Source organism: Psammomys obesus, unplaced genomic scaffold (assembly GCF_907164565.1).
Source record: "Psammomys obesus unplaced genomic scaffold, mPsaObe1.curated_primary_1811, whole genome shotgun sequence".
In the NCBI taxonomy this organism is placed as follows: Eukaryota; Metazoa; Chordata; class Mammalia; order Rodentia; family Muridae; genus Psammomys; species Psammomys obesus.
Genome location: NW_026596039.1, coordinates 23,892,602 through 23,905,553, shown reverse-complemented (window position 1 = coordinate 23,905,553; position 12,952 = coordinate 23,892,602).

Sequence of the window (12,952 nt, the reverse complement as noted above, 5' to 3'; positions counted from 1 at the left end):
ATATATATATATATATATATATATATATATATATATATATATATATACACATATGACCTGTTTCAGACCCACGCAGGTTATGTGTGTACTTGCTGAAACCTCTGTGCATTCATATAAGCTTTGCTAGAGTCTTCCTTTCCATTAGCTTTATAATTTTTTTCACCCACATTTCTGGGGCTCCTGAAAGGGGATATTAGCTAGATACACGCAATTTAGGAGTGAAGGTTCAAAGATTTCTCACTCTCTGCACAGTGTCTGGCTGTGGGTCTCTGTATTTGTATTTCTCTGCTACAGGAGGAAGTACCTCTAATGATGGCTGAATGAGGCACTGTTCTATGTCAGTAGGAATCATTTTATTGATAGTTTTGAAAACAAATATCACTTTGTTTAACCCTACATCCCTGGGCTATCTGGTCCAGTTTTTGAGCACCCAAGCAATGTCGGGTACAGTTTCGGTCTTGTGAAGTGAGCCTTAAGTCAAATCAGATATTAGTTGTTCACTCTCTCAAACTTTGTGCCACCATTACCCTAGCATATTTCTTTGTCAGGACACCATTGTAGATCAGTGAGTTCTTGACTGGCCTGATAGTTACCTGTCTATTTTGGTAGCCTTCAGAGTACCTTCCTGTGCCAGAAATACTAGAAAATACATTAAATGCACTATGTAGACACCAGCTCAATTTCTCAATTATTTTCTTCAGCAAAGGGACCTTGTGATAATTTTATGAAGAGCAACTTATATTCTTGTCAAAATCTTGGGTTGTTTGGAGGATTCCTGTGGAATACCTTTGGCCAACAACTCAATGTTTTAAACAAATGTTGGTACTGGAATCCTTACTTGGCAACAAGAGATGGCTACAAGGGACTTTATCTTCCTCTTCGGGGTGATTTCAGTTAGATCACTTTTCATTTATAGAGAAGGTTTTGCTGTATTGGGTTTTCACATTGGACCTTTAGGTTTTAGCCGTCTTTTCCTTCATTACCTTTATCATTCCCCTCACATCTCTCTACCCCCTTGATATTCCTGTTCCAATTTCCATAATTATCTTTCCATTTCCATATCGTAAAGAAATCTGTCTTTACTCTATGGTCCCTTAGGCTACAGCTAACCCCTGTGTTTCTCTGGATTGTAGCTTCTTTTCATTGGTTTAAAGGTAATATTCTCATATAAGCTACTGCATACCATATTTTCTTAGTCTGAGACATGACATTCAGAAAGATTTTTTTTCTAGTTCTGTCCATTTACTTGGGAATTTCATACTTTCCTCTTTTTTCAAATACATATCCTTTTTTTTCTTTCTCCATGTTTTTATCTATCTATCTAATCTATCTATCTATTCACATTACATCCTAATCATAGCCCCTCTCTTTTCTCCTCCAAGTCTCCCCTCTTCCCCCTATTATCATTCCCCTACTTCTCAGAAAAAGAGAGCTCCCTTTCACCAACCCACCCAAGTAATCCAGTAGCATTAGGACTGACCATATCCTCTTCCCTTGTGGCCTGGGCAAGGCATCTCTACTAGGGGGAAGTGCTAAAAAAGAAGGCAACACAGTCCATGTCAGAGACAGCCCCTGTTTCTCTTACTAGGGAACCCGCATGAAGCCCCTTTCACTACATTTGTGAAAGGGGCCTCGTTTCAGTCCATTCATAATCCTTGGTTGGTGCTCCAATCTCTGCAAGTCCCCTTGGGCCTTGGTATTTGCTCTGTGGCTCTGTTGGTCTTCTTGTGGAGCTGGTGTCCCCTCTGGGTCCTTCTAGACTTCTCCCTACTCTTCCACAACACTCATGGTGCTTGGCCCAATTTTTGACTGTGAGACTCAGTATCTGTTTCGATTTACTGCTGAATGGAGTACCACAGCTATGCTGGACTCCCATTTGAAAACAAAGCAGAGTATTGTTAATAGTGTCTGGGGTTGGCTTTCTCCCAAGGGCTGGGTCTCAAGTTGGGCTAGGCATTGGTTGGACATTCCATCAATTTCTGCTCTATTTTTATCCTGCACATCTTGTAGGCAGAGTAATTGTGTGTGTGTGTGTGTGTGTGTGTGTGTGTGTGTGTGTACGGATGGATTGGTGTTCTTCTCCCTCATCTTTTCAATAGATGAATAATACTTCTTTGTGTAAATATACTACGTCTTCTTCATACATTGTTCTGTTTTTGGAAATCTAAGTTCTTTTCAATTTCTGGCTATTAAGAACAGTGCAGCAGTGAACACTGTTGAGGAAGCCTCTGTGGTTGAAACATCCTTTGGTTATATTCTCAAGAGTGGAAGAGCTGAATGTTGGGGTAAATCCATTCCCATTTTCCAAAGTGGCTATACATGTTTGTACTCTCACCAGCAATGAAGGAGTGTTCCCTGTGTTCCACATCCTTGCCAACATGAGCTATATACTTGCATTATTGAAATTAGCCATTCTAACAGGTGGAAGATGCATTTTTCTGATGGCTAAGGATGTTGAAAATTTCTTCAAGTGCTTCATGGCCATTAGAAATTCCTCTGTTGAGAATTCTCTGTTTAGATCTGTATACCATTTTTAAATTGAGTTATTTGGTTTGTTGATATCTACTTTCTTATATTCTTTATATATTTTGGATATCATCCCTTTATCAGATGTGAGATTGGTGAAGATATTTTCCAATTCTATAGGCTGCCATTTTGTCCTTTTGAAGGTGTGTTTTGCTGTAAAGAAGCTTTTCAGTTTCATGAGGTCTTATTTATTAATTGTTGATCTTAGTGTCTGCACAACTGGTATTCTGTTTAGGAAGTTGTCTTCTGTACCAATGCATTCAAGGCTATTCCCCACTTTCTGTTCTATCAGGTTTAGTGTATCTGGTTTTATGTTTAGTTCTTTGATCCACTTGGACTTCAGCTTTGTGCATAGTGATAAATAGGAATCTATTTTCATTCTCTAAATGTAGATATCCTTTTAGACAAGCATCATTTGTTGAAGAGGCTTTGTTCTTCCCATTTTATATTTCTGACTTCCTTATTAAAATCAAGGGTCTACAAATGTGTGGGTTCATGTCTGCATCTTTGATTCAATTCCAGTGATCAACCACCCCATTTCTATGTGACCACCATTTGTTTTTATAATTCCAGCTCTGTACTACAGGTTGAAATCAGGGATGGGGATACTTCTAGAAGTTTTTCCATTTTACAGGATTGTTTTACATATCTTGGGCCTTGTGTTTTTGAATATAAAGTTGAGAATTCCTTTCAAGGTCTGTAAAAAAAATTGTGTTGGAATTTTGATTCTAATTGAATTGAACCTTTTGGTTGCTTTTAGTAAAATGATCATTAAAATTTTTTTTCATAGCAGTTTTTTTATTAGTTCTTTTTAATTTTAAATTATTTTTTCTTTATTAATTACACTTTATTCCCTTTGTATCACCCCTGTGGTGGTTCCCTCCTTCTTCCTGTCCCAATTCCTCCCTTCCTCCACCCTCTGCATGCATGCCCCTCCCCAAGCCCACTGATAGGGGAGGACTTCTTTTCCTTCCTTCTGATCCTAGTCAATTAGGTCTCATCAGGAGTGGCTGCGTTGTCTTCTTCTGTGGCCTGGTAATGCTGCTTCCCCCTCAGGGGGAGGTAATTTTTTATTTTATTTTTATTAATTACAGTTTATTCACTTTGTATCCCAGCTGTAGCCCCATCCTCCATCCCCTCCCAATCCTACCCTTCCACCCTCTTCTTCTTCTATGCACCTCCTCCAGTCCAATGAGAGGGGAGGTCCTCCTCCCTTTCCATCTGACCCTAGTCTATCAGGTCTCATCAGGACTGGCTTCACTGTCTTTCTCTGGGGACTGGTAAGGCTGCTCCCCTCTTAGAGGTGATCAAACATGAGTTCATGTCAGAGAAAGTCCATGTTCCTATTACTGGGGAACCTTCTTGGACAATGAGCTGCCATGGGCTATACCTGTGAAGGGGTTATAAGTTATCTCCATGCATGGTCCTTGTTTGAAGTATCAGTCTCAGAAAAGACCCCTCTGTCCAGTTATTTTGTTTCTGCTGCTCTACTTGTGGAGCTCCTGCACCCTCCAGGTCTTTCTATATCCCCCTTCTTTCATAAGATTCCATTAACTCTGCTCAAAGTTTGTTTATGAGTCTCAGCATATATTTTGATACCCTGCTAGGTAGAGTCTTTCAGTGGTAGGCTCCAGTCCTGTTCCCTGATTTCTCCCTCTTCTGATGTCCATCTGTCTGTTTTTCTGAATGAAGACTGATCATCTTGCCTAGGGTGCTCCTTCTTGATTAAGCTTCCTTAGGTGTACAGATTTTAGTATTATTATCCTATATGTTCCTATTAAGTGTTTAATATCCACTTATAAGTGAATATATATACCATGTGTGTCTTTCAAGATACCTCACTCAGGATGATCTTTTCTAGATCCTACCGTTTGCTTAAATCAAAACAATCCCAAGATTTCACCTTATACACCTAAGAATGGCTAAGATGAAAAATTCAAGTGACAACACATGCTAGAGAGGATGTGGAGAAAGGGGAACCCTTCTCCATTGCTGGTGGGAATGTAAACTTGTACAGCCACTTTGGAAATCTATTTGGCACTTTCTTAGAAAAGTAGGAATAGTTTTCCTTCAATATCCAGTTATACCACTCCTAGGCATATACCCAAAATATTCTCAACTATAGAACAAGTGCATTTGCTCAACCATGGCCATAGCACCTCTATTCAAAATAGCCAGAAACTCGAAACAACCTAGATGTCCTTCAACAGAGGAGTGGATACAAAAATTGTTGTATATTTACACAGCAGAATACTACTCAACAATTAAAAACAAGGAAATCATGAAATTTGCAGGCAAATGGTGGGAACTAGAAAAGATCATCTTGAATTAGATAACCTAGGAACAGAAAGACACACATTGTATGTACTCACTCATAACTGGTTATTAGACATATAATATAGAATAAACATACTAAAATCTATATTCCTAAAGAAGCTAAGTAAGGAGGAAGACCATAGGGAAGATGCTCAATCCTCATTCAGCAGGGCAAACGCGATAGACAACAGAAGCAGGACAAGACAGGGAACTGGACAGGAACCTATCAAAGAGTTCCTATGGAAAACTCTACTTATTGAGCTATTGAAGCAGAGGCTGAGGCTTATAGCCAAACTTTGGTCAGAATTCATGGAATTTTATGAAAGAAGGGGCATATAAAAAAGATCTAGAGGAGACAGGCGCTCCAAAAGTAGACCAACAGAGCCAAAAAAATCTGAGCCCTGTGGGCACTGAAGAGAATGATACCCCAACGAAGGACAATGCATGATGAGGACCTAAAATCCTGACTCAGAAGTAGACCATAGATTCAGCTTCAAAGTGGATACCCTAGTAAGGTGAGCAGGGGTTGTTTCTGTCATGAATCTCATTGAATGCTCTTTGATAATTTCCCCCTGGTGGTGTGGCCTTGCCAGGCTGTCAAGGAAAAGGATCCAGCTAGTCCTCATGAGACTTAATAAGCTAGGGTCAGATTGCAGGGGAGGAGGATTCCCCCTTTCAGTGAACTAGGGGAAAAGGATGGGGTGGGAGGAAAGAAGGAAGGAGGGTGGAACCAGGAAGAAATAAGGGAATGGATTACAATTGGGATATAAAATGAATAAATTGTAAAAAATAAAAAATAGCTAAAAAACAAAAGTAAAGAATTTTTATTTTACAGTTTGAAAACTTTATTTTGCAAGGTCAATATTTTTCATTTACACAGAATATTTTCATATTATTGTATTAATATAAAATTAATTTTATTACATTATACCAAGTGTTCAAATGATCTTCCATTCTAATTGTGACATCATGTTTGCTGTTTTACTCCTACTTCATTAGATAATTTTCTCAAATATGACACACTATGTTCCTTTGCTGAATACTCTAAAATAGGGCATGTTAGATATTTGAAAGTTAAGAAATATATTGAGGTCAACCAAGAACAAATGTGACTAGTCTGTAACGTTTAGGAGTCTCTGATCTGTATAAAGTAAGTCTTTATTGCTGAAGATGCTATATGCGTGAGTTAAAGAACATGGAAAAATCAAGCTGACAGTTTTATTCCTACTCGATAGATTTTATTGTTCTAGAAGTAATCATAACTATCACCCAGGTGTGAACCCTGAGAGCTATAACAACAAACCTGGTCCAATAGTGTGACCATACTTGGTCCTAGGAGTGACCAGCGGATTTATGATTGAATTAGAGGTCTACTTCACCCATGCCTGACACCACTTTCAGGGAAAAGAATATAAGGCTATGGAGTTACACAGATCCTGGAGAAATAGCCCAGGTCCAATACTCAGCTAAGTGGACATAGTGATATACTTTCCTCTAAGCTCTTATTTTTTTAATTTTAATTTTTTTATTATTATCATTTATTACAATTTGTTAAATTTATATGCCAGCTGTGGTCCCTTCCCTCATCTCCTCCCAACCCAACTTTTCCTCCCCCTTCTTCCTCTGTGCCCCTCCCCCAGTCCACTGATAGGAGAGGTCTTCTTCCCCTTCAATTGACCCTAACCTATCAGGTCTCATCAGGACTGGTTGCATTGTCTTCCTCTGTGGACTGGCAAGACTGTACCCCAACCCCCACCCCATGGGAAAGTGATCAGAGACCCTGTCATGCAGTTCATGCCAGAGAAAGCCCCTGATCCCCTTATTAGGGAACCCACTTGGAGGCTGAGTCTATGGGCTACATCTGAGCTGGGGTTTTAAGTTCTCTCCATGCATTGTCCTTGGGCAGGTTATCAGTTTCTGCAGGGCCCCCAAGGGCTCAGTTTTATTGGCTCTGTTGGTCTCCTCTTGGAGCTCCTGTCCCCTCCAGGTCTTTTTATTTCCCCCTTCTTTCACAAGATTCCCTGCAGTCTGCCCAAAGTTTGGGTATGAGTCTCAGCCTCTGCTTCGTTATCTCGATCACTAAAGTCTTTCAGAGGCCGACTGTGGTAGGCTTCTGTCCTATTCTTCTCCTACTTCCAATGTCTATTGCATGTCCTTCTGAATGAGGATTGAGCATCTTCCCTAGGGTCTCAAGGAAGCATTTTTTTTTTTATCATGATTAAGAGAATATTACTCAATAACTACAAGTTAACTCAACTTTTTTTTTTATAAATTATTGCTACTGCTTTTAATGATGTAAATAATGAGATAATAAAAGGTTCTGTGATTATGTGGGTACAAGTCTCTTCATGAGGCATGTTACATATGCGCTGACTATATTCAGTTTTATTGCCACGTGTCCAGTGACATGAATATTTGGCAAAAGGCTATCTTCACTCTTTCCCCAAACTCCGAATCTCCATTCTGACACTGGCTTGAAGATTGGGTTTTATTTTAGTCATTCTCAAATAACGTTGATATCTGCTCTAAAAGACTTTGAACTTACCCAGATTCATGAGTCCCTCCCTATTCTCCCTGAAGGTATAGAAGCAGTAAGCATTGCCAAGGGACACTTTTACAGCAGCTGAGTTTCTCACACTAACTGGGCTACCAGTTGGCTACTTTCCAACCTGTTGGGCTACCAGCAGGCTCCAGGTTTCTAGCTTTTGTGTGATGTCATGCATGCTGAGGTGGTGTTTTGGTGATGTACTTATTTTTGAGTCATTTCTACTCCTGTAAAGTAACTCCTCATTCACATTCCTGTAACCAACCACAAATTACCTCGTTGGTTCACCAAGTTCAAGATTAACAATGATAGGACCTGGAATGCAACCATAGGCACATATTTGAGTAGGTCTGTAAGGGTAATTAGTGGTAAGATTGATGAGAGAAAACGCTTCCTGCGTATGTGGAGCTTGCTGTGAGCAGCACAGTATTAAAAGTTCTGAGAAGAAAGCCTTTGTCTGCTTGCCTTTACTCTTTCACCAATGACTGCATGTACTCTGTTGCTGCCGTTAATGCTGTCGTCATTTGGTGACATTGGAACCCAAAGGATTTTTTTTTATGTCTCAAACAATTTTTATTTAACTTTTATTAATTACACTTTATTCATTTTGTATCCCCCCATAAGCCCCTCCCTTCTCCCCTCCCGATCCCACCCTCCTTCCCCTTTCTGCATGCATGCCCCTCCCCAAGTCCACTGATAGGGGAGGTCCTCCTCTCCTTCTTTCTGATCTTAGTCTATCAGTTCTCATCAGAAGTGGCTGCATTGTCCTCTACTGTGGCCTGGTAAGGCTGCTCCCCCCTCAGGGGGAGGTGATCAAAGTAAGCTCTTATTTTTGTACTGGGGATTAGCCTATATTTCAATCCTTATCAGTAAAGTTTCTTTTTTTTTTTGTTTATGATGATTAACATAGGAACCTACAGTCATTTAAAATGCTCAGAATAATAGACTTTGGAGTTTCCAGATAAAATAGTACATGTGTGTCATCCATTTCCTTGTAAGACTCTGGGATCATCATGGAGGAAGAGGCGGAAGGTGTTTAAAACCAGATGTGGTAGATAATTTCAAGCAAACAGGTTTTGTCCAGACAAAAAAGAGTACTTACACATGTGAATTCACTTGTTAGGACAGTATGCACAAAACCTGTGCAGGAAAAACCTAGAGAAATGCCAGTGCAGTGGAGGAATTCAGGAAATCACACATCTAGCTGAGCTGCTATTAGCTACAGATGGCTACCCATGCTTCCCTTTATGTCTCAGCAATAGGCACATATCAGTTCAATGACTAGACCAAGTGGGTTTCTTTCTTTCTTTCTTTTCTTTTTTTGAACACATAAAATTTGCAGGAAATAGTGGTCATAGATAAGAGGGAAATTGGGAATGAGATAATAATGAGTGAATTTGAGTAAAACACATACACAAATATAAAATACTAAATGAAACAATTAACTTAGAAGTTGTCTAAATCTTTTTAAAATTTCATTTATTTATTTATTTATTTATTTATTTATTCATTCATTCATTCATACATTCATTTATTGTGTTTATTACAATTTATTCACTTTGTATCCTGGCTGTAGCCCCCTCCTTCATCTCCTCCCAGTCCCACCCACCCTCCTTCTTCTTCCCCCTATGCCCTTCCTCTAGTCCCTTGATAGGGGAGTCCTCCCCTTCCTTCTGATCCTAGTCTATCAGTTCTCATCAGGGCTGACTACATCATCTTCCTCTGTGGCAGTGGTTAAGAGCACTGGGTGCTCTTCCAGAGGTCATGAGTTTAATTCCCAGCAGCAACATGGTGGCTCACAGCCATCTATAGTGTGATCTGGCACCCTCTTTTGGCTTGCAGATGTACATACAAGCAGAAAACTGTATAAAGAGTAAATAAGTAATACAAAAATATAATCTAAATCTTTTTAAAAAGAACTTAAAAAAATAGTCATTAAAGCCTAGTGCCAGTGAGACAGAGACTTCTCTTACTTTCTCCTGAACTCCCTCAAAGTTTCTAGCATCTTCCACAGGAGACTACCTCAGTCTTTGGGGATCGTAAACACTCAATGACTTCTCAAAACACCTTGCCTCTTTGAAGATGTTCATAATAAACTCTTGCGTATTTTTGTTATTTAGCAACTGGAAAAGTTACATAAATACTTTGGAGTCCCAAAGCCACTGTTTTTATTTTCATTGCAGGTGAAATGAAAATTGCAGTTCTGGAGAGAGGTGATGTCACAGAGTCACAGACCTCTGAGGCTTCAGGTGACTTTCCTACAGAGCTATTTATTAATCTGACTGGATCTTCCCAATGAACCCACCATCCTGTCGAGTCAAGAATCCAGGTGAGTATGTTGCATTTAACTTTGAGTTGCAGAGCCAAAAAAAGAAGAGAAGCCTGCTAGTTCCTCATGTCTAAAAATGGGGATTTGAGGTATAAACATCTGTAGAACAGGCAGAGAAGGCATGAGAATAATTCCATAGCTAAGATGTTAGCAAAAGCAATGATAGGCAGCCCTATCATTTTGTGTGCCCCTGTTGATTTTTCCTACAAGTTAACTCTCTGAGTGTGTCTGTGTATCAACAGGGAATGCAGTTTATTTGTGAAGGTGCCGAAGGATTGCGGTAGTAAGTCAATGTGATGATTCACTTTATCTAACATACTGGGCAGACTATCTTTGCAGTATTATTAGTAGAATTGAACTTGCCATGGTTTCTCATCCATAGCAAACATTTGAACAAAAATATAAGAAGCAACAACCCTTGAAGGCATAGGATGTAAACATGTTTCTGGAGTAAAAAGTAATCTTCTGTAACCACTATGTACACTTATGAGTTACAGACATAGTAACTGGGTTTGTATTCAATGGCCAGTGGTAAAGAGACTGGCTTGAAATATCTGTCTTGCACTTGGGAAGGTAACATAAAAGGGATAGAAGGATATCCCTTAGAAGGATATCCCATAGAAGTATGCGTATCAGCAATGATGGCCAGGACCCGATATGCCATGAGTTACCTTTCCTGTCAATTATACTCTTCTCTTAGGTGCAAATGATACCATGCTTTCCCTCACTGCTTTTCGTTGTTGCTAGTGGAAGATAAGACTTCTTGCATGCCAGGGAAGGGCTATGTACCTCAGCTACATTTGTTTTCACACTTTTTTTTTTTTTTACTTTTTAAAAATTATTATTATTGTTATTATTACAATTTCTATGGGGTTTCCTAGTAAAGGGAGCAGGGGCAGTCTCTGGCATGAACTCGCTTGCCTGCTTTTTGTACTCACACTTAGTTCTTTATTTCACTCCCCTCCTGCCAGTCTACCTCTTTCCCACCTTTCCCCTTCCGTTCTACCTTTTCCCTCAGAAAAGGGGAACCCCCTCCCTCCCCATATTAACCCTCCCCACAACATCAAGTCCGATGAGGGCTGAGCATATCTTCATCTCTTCAGGCCAGGCAAGGCGGCCCTGCCAGGGGGAAGTGATCCGAAAGCAGGCAATAGAGTCCATGTTAGAAATAGCGCCCCCTCTACTCTGCAGGCACCACATACGAAAACCAAGCCTCCCATCGGCTACATGTGTGCCGGGGATTTTAGGTCTAGATCATGCTGCTCCTTGGTGGATGTCTCGGTCTTTGAAAGCCCTATGTGACTGTGTTAGTTGTCTCTGTTGGTCTTCTTTTGGGGTTCCTGTCCCCTCCAGGTCCTTTCATTTTTCCCCCAACACTTCTGCAAGACCCGTAAAGTTCTCCTCATGCTTCGCTGCAACTCCCAGCACCTGTCTAGATCTGCTGTTGGCTGGAGCCTCCCAGATGACCGTCAGTTTAGGCTCCTGTCTGCAAGCACAGCAGAGCATCATTAGTGGCAGGGGCTGGTTCTCTACCATGGAGTGGGTCTCAGGGTGGGCTAATTATTGTTTGGACTTGGCCTCTCTCTTTGTTCTCTTGTTATCCCTGCACTTCTCGTAGGCAGGGTAATTTTTGTTCACAGGTTTTGAGGTGGGTTGTTGTTTCCTTCACTCCAGTAGTCCTGTCTAGCTAGGAAGTGGTCACCTCAGTCTTCATGTCCCCCCTCCATTGGGAGTCTCAGCTAAAATCACACCCATATTCTTCCAGGTGCCTACCCTGTAGCAGCTTGACCAAGAGATGTCCCTCCCTGTTTCCCTTCTTGTTCCCAGCCATCTCACCTCCCACCCCATTCTCTCCACATCTGATCCCCACCTTTGCTTCCCTCCCCATTCCATCTCCTGCTCAGTTATCCACTGCTGCTGTCTATTCTACTTCCCCTTCTGTGTGACATTCAGGAATCCTTCCCTGGACCCTCCTTGTTCCTTAGCTTCTTTGTGTCTGTGGATTGTAGTATGTTTATCCTGTACTATGTCTAATATCAACTTATAAGTGAGTACATACCATGTGCATCTTTCTGGTCTGGGTTACCATGCTTAGGATGATCTTTTCTAGTTCCATCCATTTGCCCACAAATTTCATGATTTCTTTGTTTTTAATAGCTGAGTAGTATTTTATTGTGTAAATACAACACAATTTCTGTATCCATTCTTTGGCTGAGGTACATCTGGGTTGTTTCCAGTTTCTGGCTATTATGAGTAAAGCAGCTACGAACATAGTTGAGCAAATGTCCTTGATACATGGTTGAGCATCTTTTTGGTATATTCCCAGGAGTGGCATAGCTGGGTCTAGAGGTAGAACTCTTTCCAATTTTCTGAGAAAGTGCTAGATTTATTTCTAGAGAGGTTGTACAAGTTTGCATTCCAACCAATAATGGAGGAGGGTTCCCCTTTCTCCACATCCTCTCCAGCATGTACTTTCACTTGAGCTTTTGATCTTAGGCATTCTAATAGATGTAAGATGGAATCTCAGAGTTCTTTGGTTAGCATTTCCCTGATGACTAAGGACATTGAGCATTTCTTTAAGTGCTTCTTAGCCACTATAAATTCCTCTTTTGGGGTGCACAGTTCAGTCTGGGATGGTGAGTATAGCAAGCACCTCAGTCTCCATGTGGATCTCTGAGTGAGGAAAGCAGGGGCTGCCTCTATCATGAACTCAGTTGACTGCTCTGTGATCACTTGCTCCTGATGATGCAACCTTACTATGCCAAGGAGGAAGAGGATCCAGGCAGTCCTGATGAGACTTAACAGAATAGGGGCAGATGGCAATGGTGGAGAATTCCCCTTTTCAGTGGACTAGGGGAAAATGATGGAGGAAAGCTAGAGGGAGGGTGTCCTGTGTGACTGCTGAAGGTCATTTGAATGTCTGTGGTCTGTGCTGCCTTCTGAAGCCTTGTGTTCATGCTTGAGGGCCACACTTTCACTGGGTGCCATGTTGATGTTTGTCATTTGTACTGCCACCAGAGGCCACGCTGAAGTCCAGGGCAGATGCTGATGCCAGAGACTATGCAGATGTTCCTGGTCTGTGCTGTCCCCCAAAGGATGTGGAAATCCATTATGTATATGTCCACTGACTATAAAGGACAAAAACGGTACTTTTGCAGTGGTATCAATGACTTCAGAATTACAGTTGGGAATGAGGAAAATAGATGGCTTCTGTGACATCTACCCACAGACCTCCA